The 18,941-nt window shown below is 44.1% G+C and overlaps 1 protein-coding gene across 4 annotated transcripts in view; it reads right to left on the bottom strand.

Annotated features, from left to right (window-relative positions):
• Nucleotides 1–17,545, bottom strand: part of STON1 (stonin 1) — a 68,530-nt gene extending 50,985 nt beyond the window's left edge. For 2 of the 4 annotated variants that reach the window (XM_072140322.1, XM_072140321.1), the window contains exon 1: nt 17,228–17,545. The gene's annotated coding sequence lies outside the window, so the exon portion shown is untranslated. Of the gene's footprint in view, nt 1–16,819; nt 16,924–17,097; nt 17,120–17,227 lie in introns of those variants that run through there. The other 2 variants (XM_072140323.1, XM_072140326.1) reach the window with 2 other exon arrangements.
• Nucleotides 17,546–18,941: the final 1,396 nt, after the last annotated feature.

Below are 18,941 nucleotides of genomic sequence, written 5' to 3'. Positions count from 1 at the left end.
GGATAAACTCTGCCGCGATTCATGAAGATTTTGCGCCCGATATCCTGCATGTGTCACTTCCCCACTCAGGTCCAACAGAGTTCACCTTCTTCTTCCCGATGCATGTAAGTGCTTGGCTTGCAACACAATTTTTAAGTTAAATCCGTGGTTTATCCGAATCCATTGGATCGTCTGGCGGTCTGCCCCCCGATTTTTGTTGCATGAAAGCCGTCACGATTGCGCCAAAATCTGATCATGTGCGCCAAAAACCCCTTTTAAATCCCTGTCCCAGCGGTGCAAAACAGAAATCGTCGGGATGTCTGATGAAAGTGCGGTCCGCAGGACCCTTAGTAAATAAGCCCCATTGAGGAAATAAGCCCCATTGGGAAATGCAGTCGCTACTCTAATAAAATGTCCAGCTGCAGCCGCACCTGATTAATAAATGTCCACAGAAGAGGCCCCCGTCGCGTCCTTGGCAGCCACTACCATTAATGTGTGCAGCACCGGGGCGAGTCATACCAAGCCTGCCATGCTCTGGTGTGCACATCATGGATGAGAAGCGTAATTTTTAGCGCTTACTGTCGCATGCGCGGTGCACCTGTGGAGCCTGCTGGGAACACCGACTGCAAACTTTCAGACGCACTCTGCATGTAATTTAAATAGAGATACTGAGGGGCGGGGTGGAGGGGCAGGGGTCGATCAAGGCTCAAGGCTTCCAGGGGGCCCATGACTACTTGATCCAATCGCTAAGTGTGATACTGCCCTGTAGACCTAATAAAGACAAAGACCTCCAGTCATGAATTCCTCATGCTTTCAACACATAATTTTACAAGGGTCCATCCAGGAGCTTTGAAGGTCCTCCAAAGGTCCACAAACTGCAGACCTAAAAGTGAACTGAAGGGAGCCCCCTTCTTTTCCCAAGTAAATGCGATTAAAAAGCCAACAATATTTCTACAGCTCAGGGCCCATCATCATCTTAATCCCCCCTGATAAGTACAAGGTGACAGGTTCCCTTTAAGAAAATCCTGTTTGTTTTTTCCGAAGGTTATGGGAATATCCAGTCAGGAATTCTTTTTTTTCTCACTATGTTATTATGCAAAAATGAAGAGATGGCACATCATAAGGTCTAGACACATGACCCTCACTTACATCTCTATCCACAGTGACAGAACTAGGACCCGTACAGACCCATATAACTTTTTACATTAAATAGAAATAGGAACTTCAACCTCCCAAACGATAAAACTACACATCATGTTTATCACTATTCTATGTTGCCCATTTTTCACCTTACTGCCCCTGACTAGTAATAGATACAGGGGATGAATTAGCATCGCCTTATGTGTAAAGGAATTGGAATGGCCTTAAAAATAGAACAAGATTTTCTTCAGAAATAGCGCCACAGCTGTCCTCAGGTTGTGTGTGGTACTACAGCTCTACTTATTTTCCTTTAATGGAGCTGAATGGCAATACCATACACAGAACATGGACAGGGGTGGTGTTGATTTACAAAAGGGTTTCAGATCCCTTAGTCTCACAATTGAAAGGGTTCCTGTCGTCAGTGACCTAATTTTCACTAAAGACAGGTTACAGAAGCCCATTACAGCTGCAGTGCAAATATGTCTTTCTGCCTTTCATAAGCATTTGCATCACACTATTATTGTGTGTTATAACTTATCTTGCATCCTGGCAGAATCCTCTGGGTAGTCCCAGGGGTTGGGGTTTGGTTTGGGTGCATTTCAAAAAACAACATGTGACTTGGCTGTGCTGCAGACTCCTCAGCTCTCGGCCCCCACCTTTGTGCTCCTGTACAGCTCCTCCCTCCTGCTCCTTCACAGAGGTCACAGCCGGGTGAGCTGACATCAGTGGGGGAGGGAGAAGCTGTACAGGAGCACAAAGGTGAGAGTCACATATTTTTTTAAAGCAACCAAACCAAAGCCCAACCCCTGGGACTACACAGAAGATTCATGGTGCAAGGTATGTAATAAAACACAATTATATTGTAATGGTTAAAAAAGGCAGAAAGGCAGATTTGCACTGCATGTGTGATGGGCTTCTGCAACCTGTCTTTAGTGAAAATTACCGTAGGTCACTGGTGCCAGGTTCCCTTTAAACCAGTGACTTCATTAGACATCAATGAGATGATCGGAATCGATGTTCCCGATCGGTTCGGGGATGAGGTTCATCTCCATGACCTGGACATATTTCTGGATTGCCGGCTGAATTGCCAATCCGACAAATTAATGCCCCTAGCAACTAGCAAAGACTATGATTTTTACTAAAATGAGCAATCCTGTCTATTCACATATTGTCTATGCATATTGTAATCTCTTTTTTTTTGCATATATACCTGTATTTCGGTGCTTTTCCATATTCTAAATATTATCCACATGATGTCCATTATGCGGATACCTGTGTGAGTGACAGCTACTCCGCAACATTTAGTCCTGCTAATTGCTCCACTCGTCTGTGAAACATGAGCAGCCGTGCAAAAAATAGGCCCATTCCGTCATTAAATAAGAGGAATTGGCTCCCACACGGCAGGTTTGCATATTTCCACATTTATAACTAATCCCTATTGTCTCCTAAAAATGTCTGGGTCCTAAATTCACCTGAAGCATCTTCAAAATGGGAGTTTCATCCATCGGGGGGATAAGCAGCCTGGTTACAGTCAGATGAGATTCTCTGGCTGAGCTCAGTCGTCTGTGTATGTTATAGTAATGCACATCAAATCTTATGTAGACTGTCCTTTATGTATACTAAATGGACTAATGTATTGGGCCACGTACACATTGGGGCACATTTACTTACCCGATCCTGTCGCGATCCTGCGGTGCGTTGTCCGACGAGTATTCGGGTCTGCCACGATTCACTAAGGTCATGCGTCCGATTTCCTGCATCTGTTGCTTCTGCGCCGAGGTCCGCCGCAGTTCACCTACTGCTTCCTGGTGAATGTGAGTGCTTGATCTTGTGACACAATTCTTTTCTAAATTCCGTGATTTGTCTGAATCCATCGGGTTGTCCGACGGCCACTTCCCCCGATTTCTGTTTCGTGCAAGCCGGCGCCAATGCGCCAAAATCCGATCGCGTGCACCAAAATCCCGGGGCAATTCGGTGCAGAACGGAAATCGCCGGGAAACGACAATGAAAATGCGTCCGACGGACCCTTAGTGAATGAGCCCCATTGTATCTAGAGAAGCTTTTTTGATAAGGCCGAAGACTTCCTGTGACATCCTGTGTCCTTCTGGCTTCGAGGGGATGGAGGAGGAGAGGCAGTCATTTCGGTTTTAAACACCCTCTCCATCATAAACACTCCCAGTGCCTGGATGGTTGTGCCGCAGACATTATGACAGAGGAGGTATACAGAAAGTAATAAATGTATGGCCTCCTCCATCTCCCGAAAGCTCAGCAGGACACATGAAGTCAAAGGAAGCGTTAAGTCCTGCTGCCCTGGGGTCAGTGACCTGTGGCTCCTGGTAGCGTTTCTAAAATTTTACCAGGGTAAATATAATTTGTGTGACCCTGTTAAGGTTTAGCATTAATGGCCAACCCCTTTAATCTAGGTTCTTTCTCACCAAACTCCCATGCCTTTCTGGGCCTTTCTTTTTGCCCTGCAGAACAATCATACATATACGGCATATAGTGTATATCAGATAAACAGAAATTATATTTCCCATATTATACGCACACATTTGGAAGCTCAGGTCCTAAATGTAAGAATATTATCCTTACACTTGGACTGCGCTGAATGCAGAAGCTATGAGGGCCCTATAGACGTCTATGGTACCTCGTCACCGTCTGGTGAACACACTATGGGGCTTATTAACTAAGGCTCTGTGGATCGCATTCTAGTCGGATTCCCCGACGTTTTCAGGATTTGTCCCGCTGTGACAGGTAATTAACGGGGGATTGTGTCGCATGCAATCGGATTTTGGCACAGTGGGGCCTCCTATGCACTTACATGCACCAGGAAGAAGAAGGTGAACTCCGGTGGACCTGAGCGGGGAAGCGGCACATCGAGCGATATCGGTGCACGATCTTCATGAATCGTGGCACAGTGCATTGTAATAGGACAATGCACTTTCGGGAACTCTGAGGGACCGGGTAAGTAAATGTGCCCCAATGTCTCAACATGTCCTATATTATTCCGTATTACGGTGGCTGCTGTTCAGCTTTCAATGGAAAGGGGAAGGCGAGTATATCTTCATGTGCATGAGGCCTTTTACCCCTATAACACCTTTCAGGCTGGCTTACAGTTGACGTTCTCCTGAAATTGACCGAACTGTGCTCCTGCTGCTCTGTAACTTTCCCCAGTCTGCTCCAGGCAACTGATTTGTTATTGAGATTCCCAGTGACAATTTATGGTGGAATTTATTGAAAGGGAAGAAATTTCAATGAAAAAAATAAAACGCTAACGATGACAGACAATATATGGATAGCCTTTTCTCCATCTACTTTTCTGCAGAATCATTTGAATCAAAGCCAAAGCCTTAGTCACCAATTTTGGAAAGTTTCTTGTCTTTAGTGTTAGCTCAGAGGAGAAGAAACAGGGGGTAGTGGTACAAAATAAATTTTTTTTATCTGGATTTTGTGTATACTTTTTATGGTTGAGACCCAGGGCTCTGATCTTGGGTACCCATGCTTGAGTAGGGTAGGAGGAGCAGATGGACATGGACACATGGACAAGCATGAGTAAACAAACAGGACTTCAGATTTCAGCAATGGTCCCCAATATCAGAAATTTCATCTCCACGATGGATATATCAGTAGTTTAGACTAATACTTAATTATATCATCCAAGCTGTGATACAACTGTCTGTTCTGCATCAAAAGCTAATATCTTGTCTCATACACGTCGGGAGGATCTCTAATTTGCTGTGTCTCTGCCACCCAGATACATTGACTTCACAAAGTGACAGCAATTCCCAGCCCGCGGAGCTCTTCACAGCTTGTTGGTACAGAGACATGTCTGCTACATGACAAGAGCTCATTTTCTAAATCTAGATATTTCCAAAAAAAAAACTTTCCAAAATGCTAATGAAGATGATGAGACATTACGATCTACATTGTGGCCCTGTCTGATGCTCTGCCATAAAAGAGCCGGCAGCAACTGCCAAAACCAATATGGGGCATATTCTCATTACTTGCTGCTGGTCCATGAAAATCTCATCATTTCCAGCAATATCACAGCAGATTATAATACAGTAGATTACTGCAAAATATACCCAGTATATCACTAGTAATACATGCCAACAAGGCACGACACACTGACCATGGCTGCCAAATGAGCAGGACATGTTGTTTTTAAGTCTCGTACAAATATAAATGTAGATTCTGAAATCCGGATATCTAGGGAAGTTCTTCAGGAGGCTTCTTGCCCCACGTACAACGTATTGGGGGTCATTTACTAAGGGCCCGATTCGCGTTTTCCCGACGTGTTACCCAAATATTTCCGATTTGCGCCGATTGTACCTGAATTGCCCCGGGATTTTGGCGCACGCGATCAGATTGTGGCGCATTGGCGCTGGCATGCACGCGACGGAAATCAGGGGGCGTGGCCGAACTAAAACCTGACGGATTCGGAAAAACCGCCGCATTTAAAAAAGGAAATTGTGTCGCAGAGCTTGCACTTACCTTCATCCAGGATAGGATCGTGTACTTCAGTGCATTTCAGGGAACTTCAGCGCAGCAGCACCACCTGGTGGACGTCGGAGGAACTGCCTTCATGAATCCCGGCCGGACCCGAATCCAGCGCAGAGAACGCGCCGCTGGATCGCAAACGGACTGGGTAAGTAAATCTGCCCCATTAAGTTTTACCATTTAGTAACCTGCAGACTGTTGCTGGCCTCTGGACAAGTGACTATGAACCACCTTTAGATTAGGGTTACACAATGTATTGAACACTTGGTTCTTGTTCAATACTTTTATACTCAATACCAGATTCTGTCATTTTTGGTACTAAATGACTTTCTACAGACTCATTGGGAATGGAATGCTTGAATAGATGTGTCGGGTCGGGGAATCCTTTGAGTACATGTGTCGGGTCAGGGAATCCTTTGAATAGATGTGTTGGACCAGCGGCAGAGCAGGAGCCATGTCAACGAAATATCATGAACTGTCCATATATGACGTTTCTACATCTCCCAGGGCTCCACTCGTCGGTACCGGACATAGAAAGCCTCTATCCACTAGACTATGGGCAGGTCGGGCATGCATCATGCCCTCCCATTCAATATTATGGGAGTGTCTGAAATTGCCAAATACTATCTCCAGCATAACACTGTGGTTACAGCTTATTCATTGAATAATACATGGTCCAGGGCCTAAAGGGTGTAGCAGGATTTTCATGGAACTTGATTTCCGTTGTATTCCTAGAACCTTGCTAGAACCTTGAAGTCCTGCTCCTCCCTCCAGGCCCTGCACAAGGTACAATTCAATGAATTACCTTTGACTGGAGCGTTCCTTTAATCACTGCAAAGAATAGTCAGTAATTACACTATGGACACTGAGGCAGATTTACTTTCCCGGTCCTGTCGCAATCCCCGAGGTGCGTTCTCCGACGAGGATGAAGTCCAGCGCGATTCTTCCAGATCATGCGTTCATTTTCCTGCATCTGTCTCTTCCCCGCTGAGGTCAACCGGAGTTCACCTTCTTCTTCCCAGTGCATTGTCTTGAGACACAATTTGAATTGTAAATTCGGCGGTTTGTCCGAATCAGTCGGGTTGTCCAATATACACGTCCCCCGATTTGTGTCGCATGCAAGTCGGCGTGATTGCGCCAAAATCCGATCGCGTGCGCCAAAAACCCCACTTAAATGCGTCGCAAATAGTCGGGAAACCCGACGAAAATGCGCTGTGTGGACCCTTAGTAAATGTGCCCCTGTGTGCCCTTAAAAAATCTGAAAAGGCCTATTCTGCACATCTTTTGTGTAAGGTCAAATGAAGTAACATAAATATTTAGTCTTTTGCATATTTGGCACAAAAAGTTTTTTGACTGATTTTCGATTGCTAACAGCAAGGGAGCATAGACTGGTAATAGTAGTGTATACAGGCAGTCCCAGGGTTACGTACAAGATCAGTTCTGCAGGTTTGTTCTTAAGTTGAATTTGTAAGTAAGTCGGAACTGTATATTTTATAGTTGTAACCCCAGAAATTGGATTTTAAGAATGTTGGATTGTCATAAGAACCAGGATCAACTATAAATCTTCTTTACAGCCACATTTGATAACTATTACAGCTGATTATTGCAGCCTAAGGCTAAATTACAGTAAATTAACAACATCCAGAGGTCCGTTTGTAACTAGGGGTCGTCTGTAAGTAGGGGACTGCTTGTATAGTCACTTTCTCTACACAACGGTTTTCATTTGACGTGTTTTTGTGGTGATTATCCACTAAACTTTTTAACTTTTCCTGCAACAGTTTGTGTGACACGAATTTACATTTTCGTAACTATGTATTTATTTTTCATTGTATCCTCGCCAAAACCGTCCATGTGTGCAGAAGGTCTTTTTCACTGACAGAACTGGCACAAAGAGGTGGAAAACATCAACAGAAAGTAAACTTTCCCATGAAGTAAGGTCAGGACACATTCTCAGCTGTATGAATACTGGATGAAGCTAGAACACATAATATCTCCGAAGCAAAAAAAGCTGAAAACTCAAACTTTTTTTTTTTTCAATGAGAATAAATTCTCCGATAATATGGCATTCTGTAAACGGCCAATTGCTAAAACTGCTAAAAAAATAGTTAAGAACTGAAAAGTTAAGGTGAGCAGGAGGGTCCGCTGCACTAGGAAACACGGAGATACTCTGATTGGCTATAAAGAAAAGGAATTCTCACTGTGAGGGTCTTCAGATTGAAGAATTCACTGCTCAATGTGTTATGTGGTCATGGAAGACTTACTTTAAAAGGACTAGACAGTAAATTACATGAGAACGCCCAAAACAGGAAGCTCGATAGATTGCCATATGTTGACCAGGAGGAGGCATTTACGTCTTTGATACTGAGTTGGAAGATGCCTCATTGGGGATCCTGCTTAGTCTCCCTCCTTAGTGTAGGAGCAGTGGTCCCTGGCTTTTTGGTCCATGGACCTTTAGAGAACATGTTAGTTTTCCCAGAGATGGATTGGAGAGTTGGTACTAAATCACCTGTCTGCCTAATTCAGCTTTCATGGACTGGAACCCAACATTCAACCTTTTTTCGTGATACAGTTGGGATCCCCACTAATCCACAACCTATTAACAACTCTACCCGTGAGGATAAATTGTCCTCCTTTTTCCATTAAGAAGCTATCTACTTGCACCCACAAAATGGACACCACAATGAAACCCAACTGACACCAATATGGGTCAATAAGATAAGATGTTTGGTGGATTGGCATCCATTGTACCACAGATCTGTTCTTGTTTTATGTTAAAAAGATTCACCATGACTTAAATTATATTAAACTTAACCTGGCACCTTGCCAGCTTTCTTCCTTGAGTCCCAGGGGCGGGTATTCAAAGGAGCAGAGTCTTCCCTCCCTATGGAAAATGCTCATCCTCAATGTTTAAATTCACCCTCCCTCTTCCCCTCCACTCTCTCCCCCTCCCTTGTTTCTCGCTGACCAGGGCGAGCAAATCTTGTGCAGCTAATACTTGACATGCGCAAATAGTGAAGACGGGCTGACCGACACCCCGGGACAGGTTGCTAGGCAGGGAGCTGAGTACACAAGGGTTCACTGACTAGCCTCCCTGTTGCCGCTCTTTGAATTGAATGTGGAGGATGACAAGCGTTTTCCGGAGAGGGTTGGGGACAAGGGGCCTCTGTGGGCCCCTTTGCAATGAACTCACTTGGCAGCATTAAAAATTGCGAAACTAAAACAGACTCCTCTTCCCTAAAATATTCCCTAGTTTATCATACCAAACAGCCCCCTCTTGGTTATTTTATATACAGCCCCCTCATGGTTATTTTTATATAAGCCCCCCTCACCACCTATGGATTCATTAGATACAGTTCCTATGACCCCCATGAATCCTAATTTACAGCCTTATGTGGACCCCTCTCCCCCCCCCCAGCAGCTTTGGGCCCCGACACTTGCCCGGGTATGCCTAGTGCTGGCACTGGGCATGGTGGGGGACTCTGTTCCTTGAGTGAAAGCACGTAATATGTTCAAATTACAAGACTCTGCTCCTTTCAACACACACCCCTGGGACTCAAGGAAGATATCTAGCAGGGAGCCAGGCAAAGTTTTTAACATAACTTTTACGGTTAGTGAAAAAAATCATCTATTTTATCAAATCTGTTTTGGATTATGCTTTACTAGGTCTGTGTGAACCTGGGCACTACTATACACGTGGGCATCACCTATATACGTGGAGGGTCCTATCACTTGTGAGGTTATGGCTCGGCAGATGCTTTAAGAGCCCATAGTCTAACGCATCGTCCTGCTTACACAGCACAAGGAATGGTTTTGCCTCTGTCCAGGGAATGTATCAGGATAGATTTTAATTAACAAGTTCAATAGGAACCCACCAAACGACTGCACATAAAGTAACATTTTATGAAGAAAACTTATTAAACCAATTTGTTTAAAACGCACACACCGATTCCTTCCCCTTATACTGTCTGGGGAGTGCTCAGTTTGCTGCTGATCTCGTGTACTAGTCCGAGGATAATTCTGCAGACCGCAACCTTGTAAAATTCAGGTCAGAAAATTGCTGAGGACCTCTGCTATGAAGGGGAGGTGGCAGCTCGAAGTCAGGCAGACAGACAGATGGGTGAAGAGAGACACCATTGTTTAAAAAATGGTGATGCTTCATGGGAAAAAAACATGCAAATTAGCTAAGGCACCACAGAGCAGGTCATTTGCTATTGTTAATTAGCATTAGGGCACAACTTATTCAAGGAGGAATCTCCCTATAAAGAGACCTATCCTCTAACATTACATTAGACGTGGGGGGCCCATCTACAAAAATTTCCACTGCGGCCCTGTAGCTTTACAAGTTATCCCTTTGTGTACTAAAGTATAAAAACTTTGAGGGAGATTTATCAGAAGCGTCTGAGGTAAAACTGTTCTAGTTGCCTGTGGAAACCAATCAGAGCTCAGCTTTCATTTTAGAAACAGCTGTGGGAAAATGAATGCTATGCTCTGATTGGTTGCCATGGGCAACTACAACAGTTCTCCTCTCAGACACTTACGATAAATCTCCCCTAAATGTATGCAAATTAGCTTATATCAGCAAAACCAGGGTACTGATGAGGGGCAACCTACACTGACCGGCATTATATTAATTCTTCAATAAGTAGAGGCTCTAGGCCAGGTTTCTGTTTTGCAGTTTCCATTTAAAGCAGATGAATAATGGATCCGTTTTTACCCACAGATCTCAATAGACTCAATAGACTTGCATTAGTATCCATTTTTACATCTCCCGTTATTTTATCGGATACTAGCAGAAAGCAAAGTATCCTTTTTTTATAGATGCATTAAAGAGGACCCATCACACTAAAAAAACGCTCTAGCAGCTGCTTAAAGTAAGCCGCTCCTAGCCCTACCCCAGGTGTAGCAGTGTTAAACTGCTAGCTTTATCGGAAATAATACACATCACATATACACACATATAGTATATACACACACCATACACCAGATACACATAACAGACACACACATAACCAGCATTTATACATCACATATATGTTATACACATATTGGGGCTCATTTACTAAGGGTCTGAACGCTGCACTTTCATAGGGTTTCCCGAATATTTCCGTTTTGCGCCGAATCGCCCCAGGCCCACGTCAGAAATCGGGGGGCGTGGCCGTCGGACAACTCGACGGATTCAGACAAACCGCAGAATTTAAAAAAAGGGTTTGTGTGGCAAGATCAGCACTCACATGCACCGGGAAGAAGAAGGTGAACTCCGGCGGACCTCGGCGCAGAAGCGACACATGCAGGAACTCGGACACACGATGTTAGTGAATCTCGCCGGAACCGAATCCTCGTCGGACAATGCACCAGGGGATAGCGACGGGACCAGATAAGTAAATCTTCCCCATTATGCTGTACAATGAGCAACATGATAAAATGAGTGTAAGGTCAGATGACGGGGCCCCCTGACACTGAGGGCTGCTACCACAGTAGTTATGTCCCTGAGTTTAAAAACTAATACTTTGCTATTAATATATTTGTATCTTTGAATTACTAACCATTTTTAAAAAAAACGGAACTGGAAAACGGAAGGCCGAAACGTAGATGTGAACTGGCCCTAAAAGAGGTATGATGGTATTAGTAATGTCTCCACTACATAGAGGTGGTATCACAAAAACAGGCAAAATTATGTGGGGTAGGGGAGTTCCTAGGGCTGCCAACAGGGCGGGGGGGGGGGGGCTGTGTAAAGGGGCCCCAATGAGTAGTATTGGCCCATGTCCCTCCTCCCTTTCTAGGTGCAGAGAGCTCACTGTGTACACGGATGGATGATCATTCTGTAGAAGGCCCACAAAATTTGCCAGTCAGGGGTCCCGGACTTCCTAGTGGCGGTCCTGGGAGTTCCCATCTGTTCCAAATGGGCTGTGTCGAAGGAGACCACACCACCACCCAGAGGTACGAATGACTCAAAGAGAAGCCTATTCTCATCTGTGAACAGCTTAGGATGAAATTCAAACAGGATTTTCCTTAATTACTCTTTTTTTGGGAATCTTTTCATAACAAATATTTTATCCAAAGTCCGATTCAAATGAGCTTTCACTCTGTTAGAACTTTCAGGCCATGTTCTATAATAAGGAGTCCATTATAGTTTCGGAGCCAGGGTCTCCATCTTCTAGTACTTTGGTGGACCAGCCTTACCCTGTATGCGCTCTTGTCACTATGATTTGTAGGGACTGTAAAATTAAAGGCTCCCCACACAGCGAGGCTCATACATTCAGCTGGTATCGGGCAGCGGACAGGAAATGTGAAGAACATTAAGTTGCTCGGATTGAAGACAGCTGCTTTCCTGTCACAATGACTTGTCCTGTATTGTAAGAACGGCCTGATGAGCGATAGTATATAGCAAGTGAAGACATCCTGACAACAGCCGAGTAATAATAGTAGGAATGATTAGCAACGCTTTCCTATGAAGAAAATTACTTCCCTTTATAAAAAATGCATCATCTATCCCACTGGTAAAAAAAAAAATAGCCGGGGGTGAGGATGACTCTGAAGCCATAATGTTGTTATTGTGTCCTTCAGAAGACATTGTGGAGACAGGACGAGCCCCGGGAAGAGTTAAAGGAAACCTACCACTTGAAGTGGCAGGTTTCAGAAGAAAACACCGAGCACCAGCTCAGGGTGAGCTGGTGTCGGAGCTTATTTTCGTTAGTGTTTTAAATTGCGGTATCGCGGTTTAAAACACTTTTTAAACTGTTTAGCCGGCGCAGGGAGGTACGCGCTCGGCGCTTACCATGCGCGCGGCTCTCCTTCACTTCCTATGTAGCCGCGCGCATGGTAAGCGCCGAGCGCGTACCTCCCTGCGCCGGCTATACAGTTTAAAAAGTGTTTTAAACCGCGATACCGCGATTTAAAACACTAACGAAAATAAGCTCCGGCACCAGCTCAGCCTCACCCTTTAAGGGTGAAGCAGTAGCATTTGTATGAAAAAAAAAAAACAGTAGGAGTTTATATGGAGGATTGGAGGGAATTCACTTCTAGAATTCAATAAATGTATCAAAAAAATTCTAAAAGTTCACCTGTTGTCACATGGCAGTGATGGCGAACAGTTTAGAGACCGTGGGGGAGATTTATCAGAAGTGTCTGAGGTAAAACTGTTCTAGTTGCCCATGGCCACCAATCAGAGCTCAGCTTTCAATTTCCCCCAATTTCCCCCAAATAAAAGCTGAGCTCTGATTGGTTTCCATGGGCAACTACAGTTTTACCTCAGAGACTTCTGATTAATCTCCTTCCGAGTGTCCAAACTACAACCAATAACCACTTATTTATCACAAACTGGCAGGTTAGGCAGTAACTTATTGTTCCATGTTCTGTCACAGCTTTCAATCGTATCGGTGCCCTGAGGACACCAATACAGTAGAAAAAAAGTTGAGACATTCAGTGAATTATTATAACTTAGTTTAGATGAAGTTCACAACACTAAGACATTGCAGCTTAGGGAAACGGGAAACAGGAATTTCCAGGAATCATATATAAGGAGCAGTGGGAAGGACAGAATACATACGGGTAGAAATAAGCGGACCCAATGTTGGATTGAGGTTCGGCATTCGGGCTCGGCCTCCTGACCCGGACATGGCTAGTTGCTCGAGGCTTCAATTTACTGGATTGACTGTTCAGCCGTAAATCCCGCAATATGTCCGGGGCAGTTGGCCAAATCAAAACTCATTGGGTCGGCTCATCTCTACATAAGGGATCCCCAGCACCCATCTTTGTACTTTTTTCACATCCTCAAGTAGAGGAGGAAAATATTTTGCCACAACCAAACCTACATGCTGAACACAAACAAACTATTTAACATTTTTGCTTTTATCTATTCCTTATACATGAATATCTAGCTAATGCCAGATATAAGCTGTAGGGAAGGGATTCCAGGGAAGAGGCTGAAGGACCTTGTTAGATTTTCCTTGTTTTTCAGACATCTCTCAGTCCCCACCTATTGTAAATTTTGACTTGTTACCCAAGACGAGATGTTATATTTTACTACCATAATCATTACTAGTCTATTTTAATCTACCTCCCACTATTTTCCTGTACATTATTGCTTAATCTACCGCTCACTGGTTACAGTCACCGGGCAGCGAATTGATTAATCTACCACCCACCGGACTCCGTGCATCACAGATATCTACCCCCCTTCTACTTGTCAATAATTTACTGATCTGGATAATCAACCTCAAGCTTTGCAATGATCCTAAAGCTGCACCGCTTCTACCCTCCTGCCCGTACAAGAGTACAACGTGTACCATGACCCTTTCCATTGGTGACATTTAGATTTCTAGTGTATTACCATGAAGATGTGGAAGAGGAAACATATATCTATACGGATCAGTTGTAACATTAAAATCAACTACTCCCTAATTCCCAAATATCTGACCAATATATGGGCACCACAACAACTTTGGATCTATGAAAGTGTTCTGTCATATATGACAACAAGACATTAGGTCCAATAAGTCCAATATGGTGGAACCTCTGTGGATCAAATCAAGGAAAAATATCTTACCGAATAAGACCATATACTGCTGCCATGTAGGGGTGTACTTAGTGTGCACAGTTTTTTGGCAGTAGGTCCATGCCAAAGAAACATCTAGATGAACACCGTGGCCCAATGTTTCTCAGCAGAACATTGCCCAAAGTATCACACTGCTTCCGCCAGTATCCCTTCTTCCCATAGTAACTTGCCCAACCACCTTCTGATGTTAAAGACAACCTGATTCACTTGACAAGTCCCTCAGTTTTCAGTACTTTGCATTTTGATGGCCATGTGCCCATTATTGGCACTTTTGGCAGAGGGGTGAGTTAAGCCTATTACCTCAGGTTTACCCCCTGTAGCAAGATGGGGGGCAGCATCATGGGCACAATCACCTGCTATAATGCAGGACCCGACAACTACAATAGTGTATCGTCAACCGATGCCAACATTTGTGTGAGACACTACATGGAGAACCGACTTTCTAAAAAAATAACCTGATATATTACTTCTGGTGGGGTGGAGGGGGCACCGTTTTATAGCTCAACTCAGGCAGCAGAGACTTCAGATTCATCCCTGACATTTGGCCATGGGTAGGGGTCTATTTGGGCAGGGTGACCGGTCTTCTGCAAGCTGCAATGAACTGTGTTTTTCAGGAATACTGGGGAAAAGCCCTTGGAGCTGGGGCAGGATTGACAAAAATTCAAAAAGTGCTTTACCCTGCTCTCCTCCCGTCAGTTTCCCTGGAAGTTTGTCGGAAAAGTACCTGGTTTGGCCAATCAGTCACCTTTCTAGACCAGGGTCTTCACTTTTCCTTACATCATAAGTGAGATCCAGTGTTTCCCTGAAACAACTGATTGGCCAAAGTTGGTCCCTTGCCTGGCTGGCACTTCCGGGAACTGTGCCTAAGACCAGAGGACTGGAATCGGGAGACAGATGAGAGAGAGGACATATTGTTTGTCCCCCATGTCCCAACCCCCAGGGTTTTTGTTCAGGAATCCTGGATATTCTTTTTTCCACAATTTGTACTACAGTTGCAACTTTCCTTCCCTCCTCCTTGTGCGTCAATGAGCCCTAGATGCCTAAAACCCTTTCACTAATTCACCAGTTGTCCTTCCTTGGACCACATTAAGTAGGTACCAACCACTGCATACCAGAAACATCATACAAGACCCGCTGTTTTGAAGATGTTGACTACAATCTGACCCTTCATTCAAGTTCCTTCTGTTGCCAATTTTTCGTGTTTCAAGCAACAACAACAAGAACTGACCTTCACTTGCTGTCCAATATATCCTAATTGTTGACATCAATGGTATTCATTTAACCGGCCACTGAATTACCTATCCAGTAAAACACCTATTTTGCTTAGTACATGGTAAATTTAAAGGGGGTCCTATATCCATATCTATCTCTAGGAAGCTTCTTCCCACTCCAAATCAATCCCGTTTTCCCATTCGGCTGTATCTTTAAATAGGCAGATTATTTATTCAAGCTGGTCAAGACCCCGGTCCACATTATGTGCCATGGGTGGTCCTCATGTGATGGGTTCAAGATCTGATCTCATGTCTTGTGCTTTCAGAAAGAGTTTGCTTATTTGCTTTCACGCCTTGCTCGCTCATCCAGACAGCTTGTCTGTGCAGATACAATGCACCATAGAAATCCGCCAAAACAGCTCCACCATGGGTTCATGGGAGCAGGGTTCATGGGGTGTCAGTAAAGAGTGACACAAAATTTAGATGCGTTTTTGGCTTCTGACGGCAGTTGGGATCAATCAGATGGTCTATGAGAAGCCACAGTGTAGCTCTGGTCCTATAACATATGAAGGATATGGATATTATATCCATAGGATAGGTCACCAACATGTGATCGGTGGAGGTAAAACCCTCTACTCCCCGTCCCATCATCTGTATGATGTTTCAGCAGCATCTACTATAATGTAGATAGATTTTATTTGGACCTAGTCATATAAGGGCTTGTTTCTTGTAGGACAGGCAGCATTGGTACCATTCCCGCTCTATATAATGTATTGAGAAGCTTCTCAAATACGTAAAACAGGGATTAAAAACAATACAGTGCAGGCATTGCTTTTGAAAGGTTTTTGGGATATTAACTGTGTCATAGGTTTAGCATCCTATCATGAACAGCAGATGTTGAAAGGGGGTTAAAATCACATTTAACACAACTAAAGCCGATAAAAGTTTTGCTCAGTTGTTAAAAGTTAAACTTTGTATTTTTTGTTTAAGTAAATAAATATATGTAAATAAAAAAAAAATATATAATAGGTCCCCGGGTTCTGTAGGTTTGTTCTTAAGTTGAATTTGTATGTAAGTCGGAACTGTATACTTTATAATTGTAGCCCTAGACAGAATATTTTTCGTCTCTGTGACAATTGGATTTTAAAAATGTTGGGTTGAACCAGGATTAACAATAAAGCTTCATTACAGACACCTGTGATAACTGTTATAGATGATTATTGTTGCCTAAGGCTAATGTACAGTAAGTTACCAATTACCAGAGGTCTGTTTGTAACTAGGGGTCGTCTGTAAGTCAGGTGTTCTTAAGTAAGGGGACCGCCTGTATATAGGCTCCGAAAAATAAAATATTACATTGGTCATTCAACTCTTCGGAGTGCATTGTACATTGTATGGAGTTTTACTGCAGTCCTATGTAAAATGACAGTAAATTTACCATTATCTTTATAACCTTCAACAAGTGACGACTTCAGATTTGCTATGGTTGTTGCTCTTGATGTCTCGTAACTCATGTACTGAATATTTCGATAATTGAGATAACTGCACAGAGTTAAAACAATCCAGTAAGTTTACCTGCAGTCCTATGTAAACCACAGAACGTCACATAATGATGCGCTTTACCAAGTCGCACACTCAGCATTTAGTATGACAACTTAAGAGCGTTGAGTGCTGCATTAATTCTGCATAGAACATACTGTAATATTGTTGATTTACCTGCAGTCCCATGTAAAAGTGCAGACGTCACATGATAATATCATAAAGCGTACAGCCAGATACCTCCGCATAATACCTCAGGACTCAGAGTGCATATGGGACATGGGGCAAAGGAAAGAGTGGCACTCACTTGTTGTTAGCCGGTGGCTCCGGATGAGCAGGAGACGGGCCAGGACTTGGTGATCCGGATGCGGGATGCCTTAGTACATCAGTAGTTGTTGGGTGCTGTGCTCTACGCCCTCAGGGACCGGGTGATGCTGGAGCTCCTGTCTGTGATGCGGAGGGGGAGGCTGCATCTGACAGAGGAAGTTCTGCTCTACAACAACAAGAGAAAGGGAGAGGAAAAAAACTTAGGAGCCTGGAGCGGCCAGTGCAGGAAGCCGAGACTTTCCAGGAGCAGAGTGATGTCAGCCCAGGCCCAGGCTCATGTTCCCCCTCAGCTGAGAGCTCTGGAGAGGAAAGCGTTAATAGGACATCAGTAATGAGGACTCCTCCCTGAGCACAAGCTCTCAGGGGCGACTGGGAGAGGGGGGGTTAATTTTTAACACTGTCATCTCCAGACTGCACAGATTGCAAAGAGCAGGCTGCAGCGATATAATCCCACCAGTATATAGTCCCACCAGTATATAGTCCTACTAGTATATAGTCCCACCAGTATATAGTCCTACTAGTATATAGTCCCACCAGTATATAGTCCCACCTGTACATAGTCCTACCAATATATAGTCCTACTAGTATATAGTCCCACCTATATATATAGTTCCACCTATATATAGTCCCACCCGTATATAGTCCCACCTATATATATATATATATATATATATATATATATATATATAGTTCTATCTATATATAGTCCCACCAGTATATAGTCCTACCAGTATATAGTCCCACCTACATATATATACACACACCGGCCACTTTATTAGGTACACCATGCTAGTAACGGGTTGGACCCCCTTTTGCCTTCAGAACTGCCTCAATTCTTCCTGGCATAGATACAACAAGCTGCTGGAAGCTCCTCAGAGATTTTGGTCCATATTGACATGATGGCATCACACAGTTGCCGCAGATTTGTCGGCTGCACATCCATGATGCGAATCTCCCGTTCCACCACATCCCAAAGATGCTCTATTGGATTGAGATCTGGTGACTGTGGAGGCCATTTGAGTACAGTGACCTCATTGTCATGTTCAAGAAACCGGTCTGAGATGATTCCAGCTTTATGACATGGCGCATTATCCTGCTGAAAGTAGCCATCAGATGTTACAGGGTACATTGTGCTCATAAAGGGATGGACATGGTCAGCAACAATACTCAGGTAGGCTGTGGCGTTGCAACGATGCTCAATTGGTACCAAGGGGCCCAAAGAGTGCCAAGAAAATATTCCCCACACCATGACACCACCACCACCAGCCTGAGCCGTTGATACAAGGCAGGATGGATCCATGCTTTCATGGTGTTGACGCCAAATTCTGACCCTACCATCCGAATGTCGCAGCAGAAATCGAGACTCATCAGACCAGGCAACGTTTTTCCAATCTTCTACTGTCCAATTTCGATGAGCTTGTGCAAATTGTAGCCTCATTTTCCTGTTCTTAGCTGAAAGGAGTGGAACCCGGTGTGGTCTTCTGCTGCTGTAGCCCATCTGCCTCAAAGTTCGACGTACTGTGCGTTCAGAGATGCTCTTCTGCCTACCTTGGTTGTAACGGGTGGTGATTTGAGTCACTGTTGCCTTTCTATCAGCTCGAACCAGTCTGCCCATTCTCCTCTGACCTCTGGCATCAACAAGGCATTTCCGCCCACAGAACTGCCGCTCACTGGATGTTTTTTCTTTTTCGGAC

Source organism: Engystomops pustulosus, chromosome 3 (assembly GCF_040894005.1).
Source record: "Engystomops pustulosus chromosome 3, aEngPut4.maternal, whole genome shotgun sequence".
Classification (NCBI taxonomy): domain Eukaryota; kingdom Metazoa; phylum Chordata; class Amphibia; order Anura; family Leptodactylidae; genus Engystomops; species Engystomops pustulosus.
This window is presented reverse-complemented; position numbering and strand designations above follow the sequence as displayed.